Genomic DNA, 22,309 nt, shown 5'->3' with positions numbered 1-22,309 from the left:
CCGACGCGATTGGCCTGGCCGCAGCCCTAAACCCCCCCTCTGCCCCCGGTGTTTCAGCCTCCCCCGTGTCAGCTGAGAACAGGCCAGAGGCAAGCCCATGGGGCCCACACAGCTGCCAGGCACCACCAAGAAGCAGCAGCAAATGGGTGTTGTTCCCTACAGGGCAGTTGTTGGAGCTGAAGCAGTGGTTCTGGCAACAGTGGTACCTGTCGGTATGCCAACTGACTTAGGACTTCAAGTTGGTTCGCACACTGACAGGAACTTCTGCTGGAACTGCTGCTCCAGTCTCAGCATCTGCACTTTGGAGAACAGCACCCACTGCTGCTGCTTCCTGGTGGTGCCCGGTAGCAGTGCAGGGCCCCATGGGCTCAGCTTCGGCCCATTCAGTCAAAATACACAGCACTAAGGCTTCTACGTATCCCTTAAGGCACATTTTAACTATTCGTGTGTAAATTTGATACCTGCTTTATGCAGGTGTACAATTGGTCCCCCTAATATAGTCCATGACCTGTTGTGCCTTATTTACAAAACTTTTCTAAAAAAAGGTTGCATGAATATATTGTCTTATAGTATATAATAGAAGTTATAATTCCTATTCTGTCATGGTATCTTTGAGCTTTAACATATCTTAAATTAAAACTATATATAGGGTTGTTTTTTAAAGCATCTTTAAAATATGATTAAATTTTTAAAAAATTCAGAATTAATTTTGTTTAAAAAGTTGCTTTTTATCCACCCTGGTTAGTTGTCCTTAGACTAAACTAGAATGCCAGTACGTGTTTTAGAGGAAGTAAATAGTGCCCTTTAACTCCTCAATAAAAGTATCTAATTATTAATTTTTTGTTAGGTTTCACACTTCATTTAGAACAAAGCTGTCCAACTAGCAACCCATGGGCCACATATGACTTGGAAAGGGTTAACATATAGCTCTTGGGTTCCCAGTTTTAAGTGCCACTCGCCCCACTACTTCTGCCACTAGAGTTTCTGGGCTTCTCCCTTCTCTGACTTTTGCTGCCTGACTCCACCCCTGGAAGTGGGGCTGAGTGGAACCTGCCACTTTAAGATGAAATTTAATTCCTTATGATTTAAAGGAGCATGAGACAGGCATAAGTCTAATAGAATGAGGTAGTTAGCCACGTTCAGCCATGTCTAAAGTCAGGCAGCAGGCAGGGTAGATGTGCATCTTAAGGTTAATTAAGGCCTCATATAGAGCACAAACTTTTGTGAACTTGAGTTCACTTCAGCAGATTTTGGGAGAGGACAGCATAGAGCAGTGTATAAAGTGGAGTGAGTGATTTTAATTGTATTCAAATTGTAGAGCACAAAACCTTTGTGCTCAATATATTTATCTTATTTAGTTAAGTCTGCAACAGTGTTTAGCAAAGTGGTGATAACTGGGGGGCATCTCTTCTCCCTCCCCCCACTCCCAGTTAAAATTGGGTACAGAAAGAGTGAAGTGTACTGTCATGGGGAGCTCCACAGCCCAGATCTAATACTGATAAAACTATCACTTTTCAAAGCACACTTCACTCTCACAGCAGACTAGCATGTTACAGACCAATGATTCCCAAGAGGTGTGCTGTAAGATGCATATATCTACTAGACAAGGATATCCACCTTGTGGCCTATGAGGGATGGATAGTGACCTTACAGGCTTATGCCCAAGTGCAACTTGCCCTACTGCTATGATGGTGGAGGTGGTGGCTGCTACTGCCAGGATCTCTAGTCTCCCCCTGCCCTTCCGGGCTCAAAGAACCTGGGGCTTGGTTTGTGAGGGGTGACAGGAATTAGTATGGCAGGGGTATGCATGCCGTGCGGCTCCCAGTTGCTCTGAAGTTACACAGCCTGTAATAGAATTTCCGGCCCCTCTGGTAACCCAGACAGAAGGCACAGGCAGGCACTGGATTTATCCCTTTCCTAATGTCACTATGTGGCATAGAAAAAGGATGAATAAATTCATAGAGGTCCTATCTGAGAGAGAATGACCTCCCCTGTCCTCCATCTTTTGGAAGAGTCAGATTCAGAGGACTCCAAAAAATGCACTAAGCAAAATGCTGTTTTCTGTCAGTATCACAGTATACCTGTAGAAAAGGTGGTCAGCTGTTGGTGTCTGAATCTGGTTAGGAAAGTACATAGTTCAAATTATTCTTTTATTGCTGATAATTTCAGTATTATACTTAAAGAGAATAGGTATGATAGACTTGCAATTGGAAGAAAAATTCCCATTGAGGTTGAAAAACTGAGAAATGTGCAACTAGTAAGAGAAATTATTCTTCTGGTTCCAAGTTATAACTTTATCTTTCTCTATATTCTTCCTTGGAGAAAAAAGTATTGAGGAAGAATAAAATTGATGTTCTCTTTCCAGTTCATTCCCGAAGAAGCAGAGTTTATTTCCAAAGACCCTACTCATGGGAAGATTGAATCAACAATAGAAAAGAGAACAGTTTGAAGCTCCTCTCTTAGTGCTCTATCTGTATCTACTTTAATTTGCCAGTGCAATATTAGCATGGATTGACATCTGAAAGTGCGACACTAAAATATGAAGAGCTTTAATTTGGATTAAGACCTATAAAAATGCTCTTTGGTGCTGCACATGGATCTGATTCCCTGGACACCGTCTGGTATTCACATCAGGTCATGGGACCTGTATGCTGAAGTAGCAGTAGCTTGATGATGTGGCCCTGGGAATGAAAAGGCCACCAGCTATACTGCTTACGACCACCTCAACAATATTCAGATGAGGAGCCATCCAGTATGTCCATAGTCAAATTATTTGGACTGGAGGGCCACTTAAAGAGTTTTAGTGAGCTGTTCTGGGCTGGGGCTGGGGAGGCAATTGATCCTATCTGGCCCTGGGCCCATCCGCCCCGGGCTTATCTATGCTGCACCCACCATCCGGGGGTGCCAGGTGGAGCAGACAGATAGGATCTCCATGGAGACTAGCCTGGGACCTCCTCACACACTTGGCAAGGCAGATGAGATGGGGCTGTAGGCATGTGGGGAGCAGTGTCCAGGAGCAGGATGGACAGGTGGGGACAAGGCTATGATTGTAGTGTGGTGATAGTGCAAGGCCAGGGCCTGGGACAGAGTTGCAATCCACTCTCCTCATGTCCCTAGAACAGGCACCAGCTCTGCAGGCAGGGATGCGCAGTGAGTGGATTGCTGCTCTGCCCCAGCCCCTTGCACTGTTCTTCACTACCCCGTGGTTCTGGCCCCATCCATCCTGCTTCTGAGTGCTGTTCCCTGCCGGCCCACGGCCCCATCCGTACTGGTCTCTGGAGGCCCCACCCACTCTGTCTGGTACCTGTGGCAGTGTGTGCAGGGTGGACTGGCAGCAGCAGCCAGGTAGAGTGAGTTGCCAGGATACTTAAGTCCAGCCACTGCGCCACCCCCACTGTGTGCCAAGGGATGGTTGGGCTGGCTGCGCATGCCATGGCCTGGGCTATCCCTTGCACTTGGTTTGGGCATGGCTGAGGGTCCTGCAAACTGGATGGAATCCCTTGGTGGGCCAGATCTAGCCCATAGGCTGTATTTTGCCCACCCCTGGCATATAGTGACATGGGTGAGATTTCTAATAGAATTTCATAGTTTCATAGTTTGTAGGCTTGGAAGGGGCCTGAGCAGATCATCAGGTCCAACCCCCTGCCATGGCGGAAAGAGTACTGGGGTCAAATGACCCCAGCAAGGTGTTTGTCTAGCTTTGTTGTAAAGACCCCCAAGGTAGGAACCAGCACTGCTTCGCTTGGAAGTTGGCGCCAGATCCTAGCCGCCCTGACAGTGAAGTAGTGCCACCTGATGTCTAATCTGAATCTGCCGTCTACCAGCTTGTGACCATTATTTCTAGTCGCTCCTGGTAGCGCTTGGGAGAACAGGGACTCCCCCAGTGCCTGCTGGTCCCGTCTGACTAGTTTGTAACAGGCCACTAGATTCCCCCCTCAGCCTTCTCTTGTGGAGGCTGAACAGGTTCAGGTCCCTTAGCCTCTCCATTTAGGGCCTGTCCTGCTGCCCCCGATCATGCGATCAGGAGGCAGCAGATATTTCAGATATTTCCAAGCAAGCTACATGGTACGAAGGTAGTGGAGTCTATAGTAGAATTCCAAGTTGATGATCAGTTTTTGCCCCAAGCCAGAGAGCTGCAGGTTAATATTAAACAAATGGATTTTGAGAATAGTTGAAAGGGGGTACTCTTTTCTGTAGTATCTAAAAAGATCCCCTCCAGAATTTTCCTTGTTGTAGAAAGAATCTGAGGAGTCTGCCCAAGGTGATCATTTTTTCAAAGTAAATATCTGTTCATACATTTGTCTCTTTAGGTATCTGTAGTTTCCTGTGTGAATAGTGTTTGTTGGGTTTGTCCTTACAATAGGTGGTCCTCACAAGGAAGTTGTTGCAGAATTCTTACCACAAGTGTCCAGGTTTCTCAGTTGTAGCACTACTTGCTATACAAATATATGCTGACAAGTCAACATGCTGTGACAGTTCTCTGCCTTCCACCCCCACCCCCAATTCAGTCCTCTTGCCTTAGGAATGGGGATTATCAACAGGCAGGGATAAGGGTTAGATTACCTACTGGCAATTTCATTGTTCTTTCCTGAAAATGAAGTTAGTTCCTTTATCTTCTGCTTTTCAAGATCGTTGACCAGGAACTTCTGGCATCAAAGGTGTTTGCGTCCTTGGAAGTAATGTGCAAAAGAAGTCATACAAATTACTAGAGGTCTTCATCCTTCCATGCTTGATGGACTCACCATGTCAATTCACAAGGGATTGTTGAAGGACTTCTGGCAGACCAGAATTGCTGCCTGCCACTTCAGAGGGTGGATATATGGTACTTACCTTCTCCACAGGGCTTCATTTTCCATTACTTGTACCCTGTGCCAGAACCTCTTAAAACTACTTCATGAAAGATCCAAATCAGAAGGGTCTACTCTGTTGCCAGTCTGCACATGTGCATTGCTGACTACCACCCACTTAACAAATTAGAGCTACCTACACTAAAACAAATGGTCTCTTCTTTTGAAAGTCTTCCTAAGGAGCAAAGGGAACAAATAACATTTATCATATTGGAAAAGAAGCTGAAAGGCAGAACTTGATTGCAAGCTGTTTATGATGCTGCTTATACATCGGTATTGTCCATGGCAGAATTGCTAACCCAAGAACAGTTTTTGCTTACTGATAATCTGCAAACTTTTTACTAACATACTTTTTACTTATTTTTTTACTAATACTACACCAGATTTTTTTCTGAGATGTTTCATATACTGTAAATGTAACCCTTCTGCCAGGCCCTAGAGAGCAATTAGAAAGAAGGGCTGGGTTCAAATTTAGGAGTTTTATACCAGCAAGAAGTTTAAAAAAAAAAGGGGGGGGGGGTTTGGTTGGTAAAGTGCTTGCCAACTGTCAATTCAAATTTTAAAAAAGTCTTGGGTTGGCAATCCTGCTTGACTGCAGTAATGTTTTATACCATGCTGCCAGCTCTGGGCACCTTGTCCCAGGGCAGATCCCCTCTACCAACCCCACAGCTCTGTCTTGGTCACACCACTTCCCTCTCTGTCCTGCCTGGCTCAAAGCTGCACAACTCCTGTATACCTTCAGGGTGAGAATTGAGCAGCCATTACAGGCAGTACTTGGCTAGGGTGGGATGGGAGAAGGAGGTATGGAGGCTCCAATGGGCCAGAAAGTTCTGATGGACAGTTCACTGTAGGGTGCCAAGTAGCACTTTTGCTTGGACACTGGTGGCCTTGCTCTGCTTTATCCAGTATCAACACTTGAATCTAGCTTTCTTTTGATAGCAGATCTTGAAACAAGCTCAGTATTTCCTAGTTTGTTACGGGCAGCTCAGTTTTTGTTGGGCACGGGGGGGAGGGTTGTTGTTGGCTTTTCTGGGGTTTTTCTTGATGGGGCGGTGGTTAAATAGACTTTGCAGACAGGTTTTTAGGCTGTTTTTTATGGATCATCCCTACATTTATAGACAGTTGGCAACTCTAGTCCATGGTCACATTAGTGGTGTTTTGAAAGATCCTTCAGATGTCATCAGGACCACCCAAGAGGGTCTAAATGACTGTGGAACATCTGTTTGAGGACTGTGGTACCTTCAGTTGAAAGACTAAGGCCTTCCATTCCATTGCAGAACTCAAGTTACTTTGTGTTCTCTCAGAAGGAATGCTCCTGTCCCAAGAAGAAAGCCAGACAGACCTCTGATCCCTGACTGCATCTCTGTTCCTGCTGTCACAACACATGCAGGATATCGGAGCCAAATGAGGAAGAAGTAGATGACCCATGGCTGCTTCCTTATTTGCCACACACTTGACAACTTTTCTCTCCAGCACCTTTCCCATCAGATGGGAGCCTGGTAGTAGCTTTGGAGGACTTCTTCCCTCTTCATCTCCTTTTTGGCCTCATCATGAACCCATGGGTCTGGGAAACTGGTGTCAAAAGATATTCCATACCGTTCAAGTCTCCTCTTATCACCCTCTCTTGTTCTTTTTTATGGTCCATTCTTACTGGACAAGATAAATTATCTGCTTTATCTTAGAGTAAGATATGTCAGGTTCCATGATTTTATTTATTTATTTATTTTATTCTCAGTATTTTATTCTAAATCAGTCTCTACCTCCACCATCTTGGCAGCATAAAACTAGCTTTAAATACTTCTGATCCCTATTAGGAACATCATGCTGCCAGTATAAGGTCCTACTCTTTGGTCATTCCGTGGCATGAAGGTTACTCTCCCAAAACGTACCCACTGCAGGAGTTCATTTAAGGAGATAAGGGATCTGTCTGTTTATACTCTGTTTACAGGTTGATGTGGAGAGGCTCAGCTTGGTTCAAGAAACCTTTAAATATGGGCTAACAATGGGCATCAAAGTCAAAAGTATCCACAGTTACCATAGCTCAGAGCATTGAATTTATAGGAGCCCAGTAAGATTTTAGATGAACAATATCTTACATTTCAAAAGGACAGTTTGAAACCAAAGTGGGGAATGCCTTATCCAGAGATTTTGCCAAGAACATGATTCAGATTTCTGGGACTGTAAGAGATATTTCAGTACAGGCAGCCCTCGGACTTAAGACACAATTGGTTCCTGAAAATAGCGTCTTAAGTCGAAACGTTGCAACTCGGAACCAATTTTCCCCTAAGGAAACAGTTATAAATGGGGGATCGGTTCCTAAATCAAGGCCTGATACCCTGTTTTCACCAAAAATAACCCAGAATTTTGTACTCGATTATAAATGAGTAATATAGCTACATCAATGTATTTATATCGTAAATAGCAATCATATTGATTTGGAAGGGCTTATTTGAGGTGACTTTGCTGGACTTTTTGAAGGAGTCTTGGCTGCAGGTTTTTCAGGAGTCTTGTCTGCTTTCCTAAAGTGTCCAAGGAAGTTAGACAAATGTTCTACAGGGAGGTGGGTGACACAGCGACTTGTTTGCTGTCATGGGATCACATCAGATCAAGCGTTGTAAAGTCAAAACTGATGTCAGAAAGTTGAAACGGTGTCAATTTAGAAACGTAACTCGAAACGTTTTAAGTCATGGACTGCCTGTATTCACTTATGTTCCATGCAAGGGAATTAAAAATCATTATATCTACCTAGGAGACATGGAGTGGATAAGTTTAGTCGTGGCATGGCGATTTCTATCTTAGTTTTTAGGTATGTAACATCTTTCTGTACATCTGTCCATCAAGACTAGTGACAGGTTCTCCAGTTTGGACTTCTGGCACCTATTTTCAAGGTTAAGGAATGAGATCTTCACAAAGTTGTCTGAATCGAAGCATCTTGGAGCTTAAAGGTATCATCTTGTTATGGAAAGCAGTTCTGCCTTTACTCCAAATGTCTATAATCCAGATGCGGACAGACAATATGACAGTAATGCATTGTTTCAAAAGAAAGGAAGGAGCCAAGTGTTTCCTCATTCTGTCAGAAAACCTGTTGTTTCTGAACTTTTGCTAAATTGTGTTGATGGCCCTGTATCTGCCAGACATTTGGAACCCTCCAGCAGATAACCTCTGCAAATAGTTCTGACAAATACAAGTACTTGATTAAAGATCCAATATTTCAAATTATCCTTCACAAGTAGGGTTATCCATTGCTATGTGCCAGAGCAAGAACTGTCAGGAGTTCTGTGCCAGAGGTGGACCCGGTCTGAGTTGCTTATTGGGCAACTTCATTCCTTGGATAATGGGATTGTTTAATTGCTGTGTATGATATTCATTGACCTGAAGAAGCTGAAACAAGATAGAAGATCACTGGTCATAATAGATCTAGCGTGGGCTTTACAGTTCGTCTGCTTTGATTTTTGTGAACCTTGCAATGACCACTATGTCTGCTCTTCATGACACTTAGATAACAATGGCCAGATCGTACATCAGGACGCAGCATTATTACGTCTGAAAGCCCAGATACTAGCTGGCTAATGTCTGCTATAAGAAGACTGAAGTCTATAGTGTTTTGGTCCAAGTAGGAAATCTTATATGTATTGAATTTACTTTAAAAGCCAAGTGGAAGATGCTCTCTTCTTTGGTTGTCTCAGCAGCAGCTGTTTTCTTTGGAAATGGTCTGCACCCCCCACCCTCACCTCCACCCCTTAGCAGATTCTATCTAGTTACAAACTTTTAAACAGTTTGGGCTTTATTACTCCAAATATGTTCATGTAGAAGCACTTTCTACTCATCACCTTGGATCTAGGGGCTTATTTGTGTTTTCTCATCCTACAGTAGTTGGATTCCTTAATGTTCTTTGTCACATGAATTTGCTTTCTTGGAACCTCAATATATTAACAGTAGTGGTAGGTTCTCCTGTTGATTGAAACTTTTCATAGCTATTATATGAGAATTTGGAAAGTCATGCCTTTCTGGTAGGTCTTACTTAGTATTACCTAATGAGATGATTACTCAAGCTTCATCCCAGGTTCCTTCCCAGAGTTGTTTTAAGTTCAGTATGTACCAGTTTATTCATTTTCCAACTTTTCCCCAAGAATCACTTGACTCTGAAGGAAGATTGACTTTGTACCCTTAGTGTAGTAATGCCACTATTATGTTACCTTGAAAAGACAAAATAATTTTAAAAAATGCACTGTGATGGTTTTGACTGTTGAAGACACTGTTCACTCTAGGTAGGTCAGCAGAAATGATCAAAAACATTATAAGAAAACATTAAAGGTTAGCCAAGGGAAATCCACCCAGCTGCATTTGACTTTCTCCATTCAAGTTCAAGCAGAATTGCTTCCCATTTTAAATAATGCCCCTATTCCTAAAATGTGTAAGTCTTAACAAGTAAAATATGTTGTCTACTTGGATTTCACAACCCTCCTCCTTTCCCTGCTACTATGGGATCTTTTAGCTCTAGGATCTTGCACTGGCAAAGTAACCGGGGGCTTATAGGGTTGGGTCCATTCTTTGTCTTCAGTTGGGGTAAGTGGTAAACCTGTGAAATACAACTCAAGGAACCCCAGTTACTATAACATTTTTTTAAGGCCTTTTCTCACCTTAGTGTGTACTTTTTTCATACCAAGCAGGAACTGGGGAGATGCCAGGATAGCACTTTAGTAACAGCACAGCCCAGTTTTGCATCGATGGCATTACTACAGTGTACCAAAAAAACTGATGTATGTTTCACAGAAAAACCATGCACAGGCAAATATTTAAATAGTAGGTGAGGTGAGGGAAATCTGAACCTTTTCTTTTATTTTGTGTAAGTTTCCCTGTAATCTTCTATTTGTTCTGATCACCAGGTATTAATGTTAAGTAGAGTCAAAAAAAAAAACCCTCAGATTTTTATGGGAGAAATTTTAATTACTAACACAGGGGAATTTAAGTTGATATACATTTATTATATAAACTATTTTTTATATGTAAAGAATTATCTTGAAGCATCTGTAGCCTGCTTATTTGTGGAACAGTTATAAAGGGATTCATTGCAGTTGGCATCTGATTGCATTTAGCGGTGCATTGCCTAGGTTGGTCTCTCTTTTTTCCTTCCCCCCTCCCCCCTGCCCTCCATCTGCAAGCTCTAGACTCAATTAACTATTCCCAAGTGGCAGAGTGCCAGAATTGAGATTAATCCCGAGAGATGTTGCTTAGCAACCAAGTGTGTCATCCCCCTCTGCCGCAACTGAATTGGAGTGAATAGTTAGCAGCAGTGCAGCTGTAAGCCTGGAAAGGAAGGCTAACTAATTCCCCTCCTTGCCTCTCCATTGCCACTCCCTCCACTCTGCATTGAGGTACTGCTGACTACTCAAAGTATCTTTCAGAGTGCCTTTTCTGATGAAAGCAGGAGCTTGACACTGGCTTATAGAAGAATGCTAGTATAATTTCATAGGTCAAGTACAGGCATTACACTTTTTTCCAGTTTAGGTGGTCAGAAACCAGTCTATATCTGTAACAGAAGTTCAGGACACACAGACTGCTTTAAAAATGGTGGATCCTGGTCTAAGGTGAACCTGGATTGATGTAATATCAGACTTAACCAATCTAGGTTAGACTGGTGAAATGATCATCAGTACCAGGTCTGCTCGCAAACCATGGTAGTTTGCTGTCTACCAGCATCCCAGGGGCCATTGTGGGCTGCCTGTTAACCCTCCCCCTACAGCTCTGCTGCTCCAGCCAAGCACCTAGCTAGCCCTGCCACCAAGCTGTCTAGCTACAGCCACAGACAAGATTTGGGGGAGGGGGGGGGAGATGGGTGGAGAACAGGGCTTGTGAGATGCTGGGGAGAGGTAGTACCAGAGGTGCACCCTTGCATTCTGGGCCTGGGTTGGCAGGGCACAGAATCCCTCCCCTGTCCTGGTTTAGTCTGAACCCCAGGGACCGCACAGGAGCAGCTCAAAGAAGGGTTGACAGGATTTCTCTCCCCTCTTCCCCAGTGCTGGAACCAGCTTCATATTCCCTGGCTAAAGCTGCTTCCTGTACAGCTGTGGGGCTCCACTCCCTGGGGAGGAGGGGAGCAGCCATGCCCTTGCCACAGCATGGAAAGTAACTTCAGCCCCAAACTCAGCATTAGCCGGGGAAAAAGAGGCAAATTCTGCAAGCCCTTTTCAGAGCCATTCCAGTGCATGGTCCCAGGGCTCTAGGATAGAGGAGGAACACTCTGGACCACACACTGGAGTGGCTCCAGGGAAGACTTTCAGAATTCCATCTTTGTCGCTGCTTCCCCCTGAACCAGCACTGAGTTCAGAGCTGAAGCCACTTTCCATGTAGCTGCCAGCACATGGCTGTGCCCCCCCCAGCCCCCGAAGTTCAGGACACATGGCTGAAGTCCAGGACATGGCTGCCCCCTCCCCCCCCCACAAGAGACTGGAACCCTACAGTTGCACAGGGAGTGTCTGCAGTCCCAAACTGGGTGGTGGCCTGGGGGAGGGGGGCAATCCTGCGAACCCTTCCTGACCCGCTTCAGTGCGCAGTCCCAGGACTCGGACAAAACCAGGACAGGGGAGAGGGACGCTATGTGCCTTGCTGATCCAGGCTGAGGAAGCAGGTTATGCAGATGGAACTGCCTCTGCCCAACACCTCATAAGCCTCTCTTCCCTACCCCTGGCCTCTATATTGTCTGGGGTGGACCCCCATGCCACTGCAAGTAGAGGCAAGCACATCTCTCTCCACTGGCTGCCTGCTGCAGCAGGGGGAGGCATGTGTGTGACAGCCAATCAGGGATGGCTGCTCTTGGCAATCTCCAGCATGCTGGGAGGCATGCAGGAGCACTCCCCACATTCTAGCCTCAGCCAGTGCAAATTTCTTTGTGCCTTTCTTCACTGTAAGGCAAATATAAATTGTGTTTGCTTCTGATCCAGTCTGTGCAGCTTTAAAGAAACCTGCAATGATTGGATCAATTCTGCCTTGGGTTTTTTGAAGTCTGTACTTAGCTATAAACTGATTTCCTGCCCCTCCTAGATGGTTATTTAAATATTCTGTTTGTAGAGCTCTGTTAATATTTAACTCCAGCTTGTCTGCTTCTCATTGTGTCTTCAGAATTTGAAGTGGCAGTATTTTGGGTTAATTGTGCAAAGTCTAAATCAGCTGACCTCCAAAATGCTTTAAATCCATTTTGTTCTTGCTTGCATAGCTGTATATGAATTTGATGTAACTGGCTAAAATTTGTCTAATAATTGCATCAGGCCTGATATACATTTATTCCATAACTTATGCGGTATGTTTCCTATTTGTTCACTTGTTCAGCTGCCTAAATATGTTCTGAATTTTCAGAATCTGTGCAATTAGTTTTTTCCTGTCTTTTTTCAGAGTTTTGAGTAGAAACAAATCTTCCTGCTACTACATTAATTCTGTCAAGCAATTTTTCTGAAATGACATCTTCCCAGAAATAAGTGACCTACAATCGAGAGTTTTATTGTTCCAGGAGAAATCCTTCTTGTAATTTTGCATTTTCAATAAATCTTGGAAAGGAATGCTGTTTTTAATTAAAGAATATTTGTAGCTTAAACACTAGACAGAAACATCTCATGACCTGAATTTCCAGTTTGAGCTCTCCTGAATTCATCAAACTTATTTTGCTCCAATTTAAAAGAGATTTTTTTATATGAATTTGCTTTTCTAACAAATTGCTTGATTCCTCTTGATTGAGACTTCTGGATGCAAAAATTCTATGGAAGAGTAAGACAATTAACCCTAGCATGAGAAGACTAATAATAGGTTATTTGGAGTATGGGTGGCGTGTTCAGGAGCTGTGATGATCTAAGCCATTAGGGGCCAGCCATTTTGGCATGTCCTCCCCAAGTGCTATTTCTAATCCCCTTCCCTTGCTCAGTTGCCTGCCCTGCTTTCTGCTATTTGCCCTATCTGCTGCTGTTCTGTCTGTCATTTTCCCAGTCTGCTGCATGCCCCAAGCAGGCTGCCTGTACCACAGGTGTGCCATCCTTGGTTTAGGTCTAGGAAATGTATTGGGGGAAGAGTTGTGTGATATATTTTAGTGAACCAACGGTATAGTTGGGAGATAAATTTGACAAGCTTTCAGACACAAAGTAACCTTTACTTTAACTCAGTTTATTCATTGTTCTGAGGGGAAAAAAAAGTATAGGGGTCAGAAGACATCCTTTGTTTTCATTTCTATCAGTCGATCCTTAATATTTTGTCATCTTTAACTGCTGAGACCCTGAGGCACCAGTTGTGGTGTGAGGTAGCCCCAGCTCCCCACATCTGTGGAGGAGGACCCGGAGAGGGGGAGACCCCAGGATAAGAGTATGGGTCATACAGCAAGGCCTGCCAGAGCTTCCCCTGACTGGCCCAGGTGGGGGCCAGGACCAGGAGGGTCAGAAGGGTAAGGAGGCCCACCGAGAGGGACACCCAAGAGCCAGGGGCCTGGAGTTCCGACTGGTCTGGAGGTGAGCCGGGGCTAATGTGAGCTGTGAGGGGACCACACCCGAAGGGGAACTGATGGCAGGGCGATATATGGCCTTGTATGACGGTGGCAGAGTCCGCCTGAAGGGAGGAACCCAGGTGGGGTCCTACAGTAGGATTCTGGGCCCCATCATGGGGGACTGGCGCGTATGAGAACATCATGATATCAGTGAGGCTTCAGCTGCAGAGTAGGGGAGGAATGGAGCTGCAGATAGTGCCCTCTAGCAGCGGTGCAGTAAACGGGCAGCCTCCTGCCTAATTACATCTATTAATTAATCAATTAAGACCAAGGCACGGTGGGCGAGAAGGCAGGCGGTTTGCTGAAGAACAGGTGGGCAGGCCACGCAGAGATCGGCCCTGGTAGGCCCCCTGTTGCAATGCAGATAGCACTGTTAAAATGTGGTCACCCTTAGAGCACAAAATGACAACTCGCAATGAACAAACGTGTGCTATGCACCACATGAATCGTTATATTCATACATTAGATATAGTGAATTTTTGCGATTACACTGAAAGTTCTTTTTATACTACATTGGGTTTCACAACTTGGGAAAGGTGTGTGAAATGGTGGTGCGGAATATTACCAACTGTGTTCTAAATCTAGATTGGTACATTTATTTTTATTTTTTTAGGATATATCAAATGTAAGCATTTTTCAAAATGGAAATAATTTAAACTGGAGAGTTAAAAGTACATGTTTTTATCAGTTTTAGCAATTTGTTTTTATGCAGAATACATTCAAACCTTGAATATTTTTTGTATATGGTAACACTTAGAAATCAAAGCCAGGGCTAGACACTGTACAAGCCTGGAGAAAGCAGTGGTTCCTGCCCTAAAGAGATGACATTCAAAACAGATAAGAAAAAGTGATGAGCAGACACTTTGCATAGCTTTTTCTGTTGTTGTTAACCCTTTGCTTAATTTATGTAACTGTGAACAAATAAGCAAACAGCAGAAAAATGGCAGCGGGAACCCACTAGGCCAAGGTATACATTCTGTAGAAAATATTCTAAGTAAACTGTTAATTTCTTCCAGTGCTTCAGTTCCCCATCTGTAAAACAGGGATTACTGTATTTCCCTACTTCAGAGGTGTTACAAGGATAAATACATTCAAGCTTGTGTGAATGAAGCACTTAGATCTCTGTGCTAATGAAGACGAGATAAGTACCTAAAAGAGAACATAAAAATCAGGCTACAATAAATGTATTGCCTAATCCACATGGAATTTTAAGTATAGCATCTTTCCCTTTAACACTTTATATCTTTCTTTCTAATTCTGGAACTGTTTTCTGGAGACTTTTGATCGTATTATACAAAATATAAAAAAGTGGGGCGGGGTTGATCCTAGTAGAAAAATTTAACTGGCATTTTAGTTGAACCACATTGTTTCTTTACTTTCACAGCTATTATCACTACCACCTCCTGTTTTGCTGTCAGAATATCTCATTATAACTGATTTTAGAATTTAGTTCCCAGTATATAAAGTTGTACCTGCCCCTTTATGTCCTTGAGAGACAAAAAGTGGAATCAAAAGAAATAAATCCTAAGACTTGCCTGTTGGTGTTTTGAATTTATAGAAACCTGTTAAAAAGTAATTTATAGTTCAGGGCAGGGGAGAAGGGGCAGGGTGATAACCAGAAAAAAAGTGAGAGCAATCTAATTTATAGCAATTCAGTAATAATTAGGCTCATAAGGTTGCATCCAAAAGATCCTTGACTTCCTATCTTGCTGCCTGAGTAACCAGTTTAGGGAGTGATCAGACGTACAATCTGATACTACCTCTCCAAAGTGGGGAGGGGAAGACGCACCAGAAGGAATGGTACTTGGGCAAACTTTCACATGCAGGCTGAACTGAAACAAATGGCAAGCTAGGGGATTTTTAATACGAATCGAGTTGATCTATCCTGCAGAGCTGTGGGGGCTTCAGTAGTGATTCAGTGGCAGGGGCTTTACCCATATCATAGCCAGGCAGCAGGGAGAAGTGGTGGCAGTGCTGACCTGCCTCAGACCTAGGTTGAGTTATTTTAGTCCATGGCTCAAAAACATAGCTAACCACTGATGTACGTGGAGGAAAAGTTAGAGCTAGAGTGGGGCTGGGTATGGTGGGCCTAAGTAGCAATGCAGATAAAATTATGAAGTTTTGTTCTTTCTTATTATTCATTACACAGAATCATAGTGGTATGCAGCAGTATAACCAACTTAAAAATTCTACGCTACTTAAGAAATATTTAAGAATTGCAGGTATGCTGTCCTCTTAATACCACACTTGGATTAGTTTCCTCAGTGTCTCCTATGTTTTAGCATATTTTGGGACATCTGTATGTATGCTTTCTTCTTTCTAGAAGAAGTTTATATCTCAGAATCAGGACATTTTAAATACTGACAGAAATATTAATGTGAGCACAAGCCTACATATGCAGCTACAGACATCAGATGATCCCTGCATGACTTGCTTTTAATACTTTCCAAAGTACAAGGTGAGTCCATACTAGTTGTGGGTGAGGGAGGATTTGTCCTGAGGTCACTGCCCCTGACTTTCCTGGTGCAGCTCCAGTGGCAGTGGCTCATTGTGGTGGGCGGGTGGGGCTGCTACTCAGCATGTTCCATCGCACTCTGCACTCTATACCGTGTGGGCCCAGGTGCCAGCAGCCACAGTGCCAGGACTACACAGCTCCAACAGGAAGCCGTTGGGGGGGGGCGGTGGGAAGGAGTCTGCATGCTGCCTGGCCAAGCCTTGGCTGTGGCAGAGCAGAATGACACAAGGCACAGCCCTCCCTCCTCAGGTTCATGGCATCGTGGCAACCAGTGGGGCAGATAGGATCAATTTGGCTTCTTCTTGACTGCTCTCAGCAGCTCACCAAAACTCATTAAATGGCCCTCCAGCACAAATAATTTCCCTCCCCTGAGAGTTTTTGGATTGTATATAAAACCTGCAGAAGTTGCAGGTAGCTGTTGGTCTTCCTCATAACATGACTGTGTGCCCTTGATGATCAAAAACAGACACGTGAATTGTGAGATTCATGTCTGTGCACAACTTAGTTTGCTTTAGGCTTAGTTATTACAAACTTCAATAGCTATATTCCTTTTAGAATTTGATCATAAACCAGAAATGTTTTTTCCTCCCCCCTCCTCCCCCCCAGTCTGCCCTTTTTCCTTGGTCCAGTATTCACTTTCTGTTTATGATAATGTTGACAGAAACTCCACATTTAGTTTAAGATTGTTGAATGCTAGGTGGAACCATCCAGCACAACTATGAAATATAGTAAAGGCTTCCTTTCCCCTTTAGCCTGCTTTTTGTTTCCTTCTGTATTTTTAAAATAAATAGAACTGTTTTGGTTATTGACAGCCCAGCTAGATTAGGGAAATCTTATTTTAGAATCAGTTAAATGCCTTTTAAAATATGTTTCTTGTTTTGAGAGGCAAGAATTCCTGTGGATACTTTCTTTTATTGTATCAATTACATGGTTGGGATAGACAAGCTTTTGGCATCACAGGAAGAGTACTGTGATACCTGAAAGCTTGTCTATGTCTGTCCCCACCATTTTAGTTGATCCGGTAGAAATTACCCACACGAATTCTTGCTTTGTATATGTTCTGGACCATCATGGCTCCAACATCACTTTAACTACCATTTCTTGTCTTACCTGTGTTACCACTTCACAGGTGGAATCAGCCACTGTTCTGCATACATCTACTCCTCTTAGATCAGGCTTGTTTAACATGTGGCCCGCCAAGCCATTTTCTGAGGTGAGGTGCTGCAACAGGAAACAAAAGTAAACACTGTACTTTTGTTTCGGTGGGGGGGTGATGTGATACCACTTCCTGTGAGGTTTTTGAATATGGCTTGCTGGCCTACTGGGTGATAAAAAGTTCATGATCTGGCCCCACATTCAAAAGAGTTGGACACTCTTGCCTTAGATTATAGCAATTTGTAAGAGTTCCCAATTGAAAATATGAACTAGGCTTCTCTCTTACTTTATGAAGACCAAGTTTTTGAGACATCCTCATCTGTTCATTCAGACTGACTTATTAAGTCACATAGGTGTATACTTAGGCACATCTATACATCCACAGTAGGTCTTCAATTTGCTCGTGGCTGTGGGGATAGAACCCAGCTCTCAGGTGCTAGCACTAGAGGTGAAACTACTTCCCTGGAAAACTTTGGCAGTACCTAATTTTTAAGTATTTTTTACTGTTAAGCAGGATATTTAATTTAACGTTAAAAAAGCATTAATGTAGAAAAGTATTTGATATGATGTAGGGCTAGCTTATATTACCCATCATAATCATTTAATTGCATGAATGGCACAGCTGATGTGAAAATGCTTGGCATTTGCTTTGCAAATGTAGATAACTGTCATCCCAAATTAGTCTTTTTGTAGACAAATCAGCGCATCACTCCTGACTGGGCATATTTGCACCTTGGTGCAAGCATGCCCTGGCCTCAGGTATGTCCTGCCCACCTGCTCCAGACTTAGAAATATGCCAGAGATCATTCTCCACGGTGTACCTCTCTAGTTGCTCTCAAACCTCATTCTCCAGGTAGTAAGCAGCAGCATGCCTTTACACTGAGCAACATTTAATTTGGCCTGTTGTTGCTGAAAGGTTGCCAACCCTTGGTTTAGACAGTCCCAGTGAGATCCCCTTCATTTCATCTTTTCAGCTTGCTGACAATTTTTTTAAGGAAGCAAAGTTGAAGACCCCCCCGCCTTTTTTTTATAATGAAGTGTGTGCAGCTCTGTCATTCTAACAAGGAATGCTTCATGAAAACAAGAAGAAAAAAGTTGAATGAAAAATCCTAGAATAAAAGTATACTGCCCAGAATTGAAAACTTCATTAAAATTTTGCTCAGACTGTGTTAGTAGTCAAAAGAACAAATAAAACACCAGTACTTATGGTGGGGAGGAGGACTAGAAAATACTTCTTGTACATTGATTAGTGGATGCATATTAGACACTTACCTTTGAAATTGGGAAGACCAAAAAATTATTGCAGAACTAAAGGATTTAAAAAATGGGCAGCAAGAAAATTACAGGTGGGGAAGAGTGTCTCCAAAACAAGTGCTTGATAAAAGTGGAAATGAAAGGATAAAAATGAGGGAACTTGATAAATCTTGTAATAATGCATTGCTGTGGAGAGAGTATAGTTTACATAGTCATCCATTTTCAGGATATGAACAAATAGAAAAACAAATAAAGCTGGAAAAACAACAGCTTTGAAAGGAAATATTCTTTTTCTGTACAACAGTTAATTAACCTGTGAATTTTTTTCATAAGATACAAAAGCTTAAGCAGGATGCCTTTTATACAGATAGCAAGAGCATCCAGGGTTATGTTAAGTGTGTGTGTGTGTGTAACTTGTGTGTGTGTGTGTGTATGTGTATACACGTGGTGGGGTGGGGGGTGTAGAATAAGGGATATGAACTAGGGATGCACCGATAAAGGATTTTTGGGCCGATACCAGTGGCCAGTTTTGAATGAGCCATATTTGCCAATATAGATCCAATTCCAATATACAGCTGGGCACCATGGAGAATGGCACCTGGCCGGTAAGTCTGTTGTGGGGGAAGGGGCAATGGGGGGAGGGAAGGAGCATCGTGGGGGCAGATGGAGGCCTGTGTGGTAAGGGAGGGAGTGGGGCAGGAGCAAGCGCTGCAGAGCTGGAGTGGAGCTGGTGATGGAGGTGTGAGCAGCTAGTCTGAGGGACTGAGGGGATGCAGCTGCCACTGCTGCACGCACCCCAGGAGGGCATGGGGGGGAGTGTGCCCCCAGATCTGCACATGGGGTGAAGGCAAACTTCTGCTGCGGGCTGGGGCTGCACTGGGCTTATCCCAGCAGGGGCTGGGTCAGGGCTGCACTTGGGCTGGGCGGCAGCTCTGGGAGGGAGCTATGGTGATGGCTGGAGCCACCCCAAAATTTGCTGTGGCTCCTGTAACCCCCTCTGTCAGTGCTGCTGCTCCCCCCCCTCCCCCCCCAAGCATAGCCCTGGTCCAGCCCCTGCTAGGAAGAGCCCTGTGCCACCCTGGCCCCTGACTGCAGCAGGAGCTTGCCCTCTACCCATGCATAGATCCAGAGGCATGTGCCTCCTGGGGATGTGTGTTGTGGCAGAAGCCACACCCCACACCTCCCAGACAAGCTGTTTGCAGCTCTGTTCCCCATTCTGCCCCAGCCCCACTCCCTTCCTCACTTCAGGGGCTTTTATCTGCCCCCCCCATGCCCCTTCTCTCACAACAGACTTACTAGCTGAATCTGGCTGCCCTCCATACTGCCAGGCTGTGCTCCTGGCCATCTGCATGCTGCACTGCAGCTGCACGCATGTGCCCAGCGTTTATCAGTGGCATTTTGTCAGTCACATCAGCTAAAAAAAAGCCAATTGCCAATGCAGTCAATTTTCATTATATTGGTGCCAGTTCAATATGGGAATTGTTAAGATCCCAGATTTACAGAACATTTAAGTAAATACCTATATGCTTTGCTGAGTTAGCAATTAGATTACTCGGGTGCTTGGGTAATGAATTCAAGATGCAGAGCCCAAATCGAGCAGTAAACGGTGATTTTGGCTCTTATGCTCTGGTCTGACTGGAGCTGCTGATTTTTTTTTTTTTTTTTAATACCTTTGCTGGTAACCAGTTCTGGGTCTGATTCAAGTTCTGGCGATAAGTTAGTGTAGCTGCAGCATTGCCCCAGTGTGTATTTGGCACTCTACATAGGTCTCAGTGGCTGGAGGAATTGCACTCCTCTAAACTCTATATGTGAACCAAGCACAGTCTAGATTATATGCCAGCTAAGAACAGGCTGTGTCATTGGCACAAACACGCGCACCCCGGAGATTGACCTTGCATCTTCTGGAAGACACCAGCTGCAAAACGGGAAGTGCTGGCAGGAGTGCACTTCTGGTTTCACCCCTGGCTCGGTGATCGGCTGCAGGGGGACCCCCACTGCCCACGGTTGGCAGTCAGCTGCTGGGGTCTGTCCCCCTGCTCAGTTGGCAATCTCATGCCCCTCCAAACTCAGGAAGCACCAGTTGCCCATGGGCTGTGTGTAACATCATGATAAGATTGTCCATGCTCGTTGGGCTTGTGTGCCCCCTCACTTGAATATGAATGTACTTGTGGGTTCTTCTGGCCTCTTTATGCTTGGCTATCTCACTGAAGATTGTAAACCCTAACATTCTTGTACTGGTAGGTACATTGAAGTGATCAAAATGTCTTACTGGCTAGGTTTGGTTTGTTACCTTGTTTTCCAAGGAATGAAGGGAGAAGGAAATTGGTGCTAACCTATGAAGCCTACTTGCTTGTGCTGCCAGAAAGGACTGTTGTAGTCAATTCTACACAAATTGAATTGAGTAGTACTCCGTTTCAAAAAGTAATTTATTACAGTGCTTACCTATTACTGGGTGGTGGCCAGGCAGGGAGGAACATGAGCTGGGACTTATTTCCTCACACCTACTACTTACCTCCTCACAGTTTAGGGCACCCTTCAAAAGATCTCCTGGCATCCTAGGGTGCCCTGGTACCCTGGTTGAGAATTGCACATTTAATCACTTACCGTTTCCCAGTACCACCATTTGTTTGTATAGTGATTCACTGTTAGGTCCTATGAAACACTCTTGTTTTTTTGTTTTGTTTTTTTTACTGATTGTGACTAGGATTTGGTTTGTGGCATGGTTAGGTTGAAGAAACGGCTAGACCGCTTGTGTTTGAAGTTGAAATATTAAAATACAGTGGATGCTTTTTGAAAAATCTTTTGAATCTCTTTTGTTTGAGCGCACAAAGTTTTGGAATGAATGATTTGCCTGACAGCAAATATAGAATAATAATTAACTGCCCATTGACCCCAGAAGATTTAATCTGAGGCAATACATTTTTCTAGCACCAATACTTCTATTCTGACTGTCCTTAGTATAGCAGATTTCTTCTTACTACCACAGTTGTTAATTAGAAAGTGACTGTTAAACATAAAAGAATATATGCTCCCTACTGCTAGTCAGGGCTGTTAGCATACCAATAAATTGAAGAGTGGGTACTAAAAACTTTTTTTTCTGATCCTTGTTATAGCTAGCAGTGAACATAAAATTAAATTGATTTAGGTACACTTTTCAAGCTTTCCCTTTAACATTTAACAGATATTTACAGAATGAATGTTTTCAATAAACAGTTGTTTTATAAGGAGGAACTCCACCCACTAATAAAAATGACAAAAGAATTCAGTAGGAATTTTTTAATGGACATTTATAACAAACAAATATTCATAACTTGTGATGTGGTTGATTAAGTGCTCTTCTATAGAAAGTACTTTTCACATAAATGTGACACCCTTTCTACCACCTTTTTTCTAAAGCTTCCTGGTGTTCAGATTTATTTTCCCGCCTTTTTGGGGGAAATTAAATCCTTTGTATTTTGAGCCTATACTTGCCCTCACCAAAAAAAAAAATCCTAATTTTAATTTGTGTAACACGCAGGGGAATATACATGTACGAACACCTACATGGCAGTGAAGTCCATTAAAATTGTGCTGCTTACGTGGATTACTTTATTTGTGTGTAAGAAATTGACAAAATCATGCGGATACTGATTTTTCTTCTCAATTTTTGTGCAGCATCAGAAGTGTATTTACATGAAAATTTTCAAACTGCTGTGTACTTTATTTCTTGCCTACTATATACCATTTTATTATCAAGATACTTTCTAAAGAGGTCTCTTGATTCAGCCTGCTAGTTTTACCAGATTTCTTATGAGAATAGTTCTCCATCTGGGACCTGGGTTTGCTATACTGATTGTTATTATTGGTTACTAATGGTCTCCTCAGTTCGCAAGCTGGTCATAAAAAATCTTTGTTTCAGATATGCTGTAGTCCATTGTTTGACAATCATAAAAACATCTGTAATAGCAGATTGTGTTGTCTTCAGTCATGACATCACAAGTCAACCTGGCAGAAAGAATAGGTACATTATAAAAAAAA

General features: G+C 43.4%; 1 protein-coding gene and 1 long non-coding RNA gene across 6 annotated transcripts in view; both read left to right on the top strand.

The window, feature by feature from the left end:
* The window catches only part of LOC109295828, a 15,916-nt gene extending 1,419 nt beyond the window's left edge, over nt 1-14,497 (top strand). Inside the window, exons 2-3 of the long non-coding RNA XR_002096849.1 lie at nt 14,240-14,250; nt 14,487-14,497. This is a non-coding gene — a long non-coding RNA (uncharacterized LOC109295828). The remainder of the gene's footprint in view (nt 1-14,239; nt 14,251-14,486) is intronic.
* The window catches only part of ATF7IP (activating transcription factor 7 interacting protein), a 188,598-nt gene that overhangs the window by 45,360 nt on the left and 120,929 nt on the right, over nt 1-22,309 (top strand). The window lies entirely within an intron of this gene.

Source organism: Gavialis gangeticus, unplaced genomic scaffold (genome assembly GCF_001723915.1).
Source record: "Gavialis gangeticus isolate Ggan-Ray unplaced genomic scaffold, GavGan_comp1, whole genome shotgun sequence".
Lineage (NCBI taxonomy): Eukaryota > Metazoa > Chordata > Crocodylia > Gavialidae > Gavialis > Gavialis gangeticus.
Note: the sequence above shows the minus strand (reverse complement) of the source record. Positions and strands in the feature narration are given on the sequence as shown.